Source organism: Carassius gibelio, chromosome A20, assembly GCF_023724105.1.
Source record: "Carassius gibelio isolate Cgi1373 ecotype wild population from Czech Republic chromosome A20, carGib1.2-hapl.c, whole genome shotgun sequence".
In the NCBI taxonomy this organism is placed as follows: domain Eukaryota; kingdom Metazoa; phylum Chordata; class Actinopteri; order Cypriniformes; family Cyprinidae; genus Carassius; species Carassius gibelio.
In genome coordinates this window covers 390,739-395,738 of record NC_068390.1, presented here as the reverse complement: position 1 = coordinate 395,738, position 5,000 = coordinate 390,739, and the positions used below count along the sequence as shown (strand labels likewise).

General features: G+C 40.2%; 1 long non-coding RNA gene and 6 other non-coding genes across 8 annotated transcripts in view; all 7 read right to left on the bottom strand.

The window, feature by feature from the left end:
• LOC127938558 (uncharacterized) overlaps positions 1 to 5,000 on the bottom strand; it is a 95,219-nt gene that overhangs the window by 26,108 nt on the left and 64,111 nt on the right. The window lies entirely within an intron of this gene.
• Positions 740 to 812, bottom strand: trnak-uuu (transfer RNA lysine (anticodon UUU)). The gene has a single exon. It is a non-coding gene; the product is annotated as a tRNA-Lys (tRNA).
• trnas-uga (transfer RNA serine (anticodon UGA)) lies at positions 935 to 1,016 on the bottom strand. Its single transcript has one exon. It is a non-coding gene; the product is annotated as a tRNA-Ser (tRNA).
• On the bottom strand, positions 1,375 to 1,456 carry trnas-aga (transfer RNA serine (anticodon AGA)). The gene has a single exon. It is a non-coding gene; the product is annotated as a tRNA-Ser (tRNA).
• Positions 3,091 to 3,163, bottom strand: trnak-uuu (transfer RNA lysine (anticodon UUU)). The gene has a single exon. It is a non-coding gene; the product is annotated as a tRNA-Lys (tRNA).
• trnas-uga (transfer RNA serine (anticodon UGA)) lies at positions 3,286 to 3,367 on the bottom strand. Its single transcript has one exon. It is a non-coding gene; the product is annotated as a tRNA-Ser (tRNA).
• Positions 3,499 to 3,570, bottom strand: trnah-gug (transfer RNA histidin (anticodon GUG)). The gene has a single exon. It is a non-coding gene; the product is annotated as a tRNA-His (tRNA).

Genomic DNA, 5,000 nt, shown 5'->3' with positions numbered 1-5,000 from the left:
CCCCCTAAAAAACCTGAAAAATGTCCTCTGCTATTTTCAACATTAATAATAATGATAACAATAAATGTTTTTTTGTTGTTGTTGTTTTTTAGAAATTCAGATTGTTAAAAGGATTTCTTGAGGATTGTGTGACTGGAGTAATAATGCAAAAATAAAATTAGTTTGAAAGTCAGCTTTGATTGTTCCTAATAAACTGTTTAACTGCTCCCCCATATTAAATTATGTTGTGGGATAATTAAATATATTCTAAATAAACTACAAACTTAAAATGATATACATTTATTTTGTTCTCACGTTCTTTCTTGTAACACCTCCCTCTCAGTGACAACAGCTGACTGAGCGGCTCTTTATGCAGCTCATTATGCAGGGCTTTGTCTTCTCAGGTGTAAATCATAATGACATTCATGATAGTTGACGCCTACTCTCATATGACCTTTACCAACAAAAAGTGTCTTAGAAAATGTAAATCAATGTATTGTTTTCTGTAAGTGAGTAAACAAGATGATTTTCACATGAATTGCAAAGAAAAATTCTAGGCTACAAGCTCCAGTTCTCAAAAATTCCAGGCACCATTGTTCTTTATGTTTGCCTTGTTCAAGTGTTTTAGCACTGTTCGTTTTTCACTAACCACAAGGGAGATCCCTTGATCCCCGAGAGCAGGAAGGAACACCGTTCCAGTACAGAGTCAGCAGAAGAGATGGACCGTAGTGATAGCAAGGTGAGGCCAAAGAAAGACCTTCGCCCGAACAGGGACTTGAACCCTGGACCCTCAGATTAAAAGTCTGATGCTCTACCGACTGAGCTATCCGGGCTCTTGTGGAGCAAAGAAGAGACGCAGGTGTCACGGGATGAAAGCTAGAAGCAGTTAGGACAAAGGACCATAGAAGGCACAATTACCATCACAGAAAGCTAAAGCAATACTGCAAAGCCCTCCCGTAGTCGGCAGGGTTCGAACCTGCGCGGGGAGACCCCAATGGATTTCAAGTCCAACGCCTTAACCTCTCGGCCACGACTACGTCTAGCGGCAGGCTGCCTGCCCAGTTGTCTGGTGTCACCCTGCACAGGCCAGGCATCAAAAACAAAATAGAGAAGAAAGATGAGGTGGTAAAAAAATGGCAACCTTCCCGTACACTCTACGCCAGAGTATTGCCGTGACCCGGATTCGAACCGGGGTTGCTGCGGCCACAACGCAGAGTACTAACCACTCTACGATCACGGCGTGCCACTGGCTCACCCGAGTTAACCCCTGGAGCCCGAATAGAAGAAGCACCAGCGGTGTGTTGGTCCATCGAAGAGGGACTGGACATGTCGCAAATCAGTGGGAGGACCTTGAAAAATTCATGGACGCTTTTCCTCACGGCCTTCAGCAAACAGCGTAGTCGGCAGGATTCGAACCTGCGCGGGGAGACCCCAATGGATTTCTAGTCCATCGCCTTAACCACTCGGCCACGACTACAAGAACAGACCAACTCCTGCTCAGTTTGTGTGCAACACTGCTGCCTGACCTTCTTGCAAACATCCCAGCTCAGTCAGCAAGCGGACTGTAACCCAGTAAAGGGTTTCCTTTTTTTGGATACAGACATAATAACAACAAAACTTTGTGCACTTCTAAAGATAACAAACAAGATGTGCTGTCTGCAGCCTTTGTCTGCGCTGATCTTCATTTACAAACACGTCATTAAAATGAACTGTAACTCTGTGAATACTCAACGAAGAGACATGAGAGAGATATCTATAGAAAGCTTGACATGTCTACTTTTAAACTAAACGAGTGCTGCCTAAAACAAATGTTCTGTGATAAAGTAATCCATATGAAAACAAGGCGATGTCCTTTTTTCACGTCTCCCTTCATTATATCTAATGTGACCACGCCCCACGCTGAACGCTCTATTCAGATTCAAACTGAAGCGCAGCTTGAATACGCCCACACAGAAGAAAAAGCAGCCAGACTGTTGTTCAAGTGCTTTTATTTTACTGTTTGCTTCGCGATGAGAGGAATAACACATAATCCACCCCAAAAAGATGTGGCGTGGTTGAGGATTTGAGAAATGGATTTCCTCAGAAAAAAAAGAATGAAGCACTTTATTCAGCAGAGATCATAAACATGAGTAAGTCTCTTTATATTTATTTATATACTTGTACTAGCTTTCACATAACGTCTAAACATTTTACTAGTTAGACTCTTTCCAAACTATAATTCTTGACTAAATGTATAATTAAGTTAAATATTATGAAGTTCCAATAACAATATACAAAACTATACCATTCAAAAGCTTGATGTAAATAATATAAATGTAACAAATACATGTAACTGTAACAAATGTAACAAAAAATGGTGTTCTTTTAATTTACCCCCTAAAAAACCTGAAAAATGTCCTCTGCTATTTTCAACATTAATAATAATGATAACAATAAATGTTTTTTTGTTGTTGTTGTTTTTTAGAAATTCAGATTGTTAAAAGGATTTCTTGAGGATTGTGTGACTGGAGTAATAATGCAAAAATAAAATTAGTTTGAAAGTCAGCTTTGATTGTTCCTAATAAACTGTTTAACTGCTCCCCCATATTAAATTATGTTGTGGGATAATTAAATATATTCTAAATAAACTACAAACTTAAAATGATATACATTTATTTTGTTCTCACGTTCTTTCTTGTAACACCTCCCTCTCAGTGACAACAGCTGACTGAGCGGCTCTTTATGCAGCTCATTATGCAGGGCTTTGTCTTCTCAGGTGTAAATCATAATGACATTCATGATAGTTGACGCCTACTCTCATATGACCTTTACCAACAAAAAGTGTCTTAGAAAATGTAAATCAATGTATTGTTTTCTGTAAGTGAGTAAACAAGATGATTTTCACATGAATTGCAAAGAAAAATTCTAGGCTACAAGCTCCAGTTCTCAAAAATTCCAGGCACCATTGTTCTTTATGTTTGCCTTGTTCAAGTGTTTTAACACTGTTCGTTTTTCACTAACCACAAGGGAGATCCCTTGATCCCCGAGAGCAGGAAGGAACACCGTTCCAGTACAGAGTCAGCAGAAGAGATGGACCGTAGTGATAGCAAGGTGAGGCCAAAGAAAGACCTTCGCCCGAACAGGGACTTGAACCCTGGACCCTCAGATTAAAAGTCTGATGCTCTACCGACTGAGCTATCCGGGCTCTTGTGGAGCAAAGAAGAGACGCAGGTGTCACGGGATGAAAGCTAGAAGCAGTTAGGACAAAGGACCATAGAAGGCACAATTACCATCACAGAAAGCTAAAGCAATACTGCAAAACCCTCCCGTAGTCGGCAGGGTTCGAACCTGCGCGGGGAGACCCCAATGGATTTCAAGTCCAACGCCTTAACCTCTCGGCCACGACTACGTCTAGCGGCAGGCTGCCTGCCCAGTTGTCTGGTGTCACCCTGCACAGGCCAGGCATCAAAAACAAAATAGAGAAGAAAGATGAGGTGGTAAAAAAATGGCAACCTTCCCGTACACTCTACGCCAGAGTATTGCCGTGACCCGGATTCGAACCGGGGTTGCTGCGGCCACAACGCAGAGTACTAACCACTATACGATCACGGCGTGCCACTGGCTCACCCGTGTTAACCCCTGGAGCCCGAATAGAAGAAGCACCAGCGGTGTGTTGGTCCATCGAAGAGGGACTGGACATGTCGCAAATCAGTGGGAGGACCTTGAAAAATTCATGGACGCTTTTCCTCACGGCCTTCAGCAAACAGCGTAGTCGGCAGGATTCGAACCTGCGCGGGGAGACCCCAATGGATTTCTTGTCCATCGCCTTAACCACTCGGCCACGACTACAAGAACAGACCAACTCCTGCTCAGTTTGTGTGCAACACTGCTGCCTGACCTTCTTGCAAACATCCCAGCTCGGTCAGCAAGCGGACTGTAACCCAGTAAAGGGTTTCCTTTTTTTGGATACAGACATAATAACAACAAAACTTTGTGCACTTCTAAAGATAACAAACAAGATGTGCTGTCTGCAGCCTTTGTCTGCGCTGATCTTCATTTACAAACACGTCATTAAAATGAACTGTAACTCTGTGAATACTCAACGAAGAGACATGAGAGAGATATCTATAGAAAGCTTGACATGTCTACTTTTAAACTAAACGAGTGCTGCCTAAAACAAATGTTCTGTGATAAAGTAATCCATATGAAAACAAGGCGATGTCCTTTTTTCACGTCTCCCTTCATTATATCTAATGTGACCACGCCCCACGCTGAACGCTCTATTCAGATTCAAACTGAAGCGCAGCTTGAATACGCCCACACAGAAGAAAAAGCAGCCAGACTGTTGTTCAAGTGCTTTTATTTTACTGTTTGCTTCGCGATGAGAGGAATAACACATAATCCACCCCAAAAAGATGTGGCGTGGTTGAGGATTTGAGAAATGGATTTCCTCAGAAAAAAAGAATGAAGCACTTTATTCAGCAGAGATCATAAACATGAGTAAGTCTCTTTATATTTATTTATATACTTGTACTAGCTTTCACATAACGTCTAAACATTTTACTAGTTAGACTCTTTCCAAACTATAATTCTTGACTAAATGTATAATTAAGTTAAATATTATGAAGTTCCAATAACAATATATACAAAACTATACCATTCAAAAGCTTGATGTAAATAATATAAATGTAACAAATACATGTAACTGTAACAAATGTAACAAAAAATGGTGTTCTTTTAATTTACCCCCTAAAAAACCTGAAAAATGTCCTCTGCTATTTTCAACATTAATAATAATGATAACAATAAATGTTTTTTTTGTTGTTGTTGTTTTTTAGAAATTCAGATTGTTAAAAGGATTTCTTGAGGATTGTGTGACTGGAGTAATAATGCAAAAATAAAATTAGTTTGAAAGTCAGCTTTGATTGTTCCTAATAAACTGTTTAACTGCTCCCCCATATTAAATTATGTTGTGGGATAATTAAATATATTCTAAATAAACTACAAACTTAAAATGATATACATTTATTTTGTTCTCACGT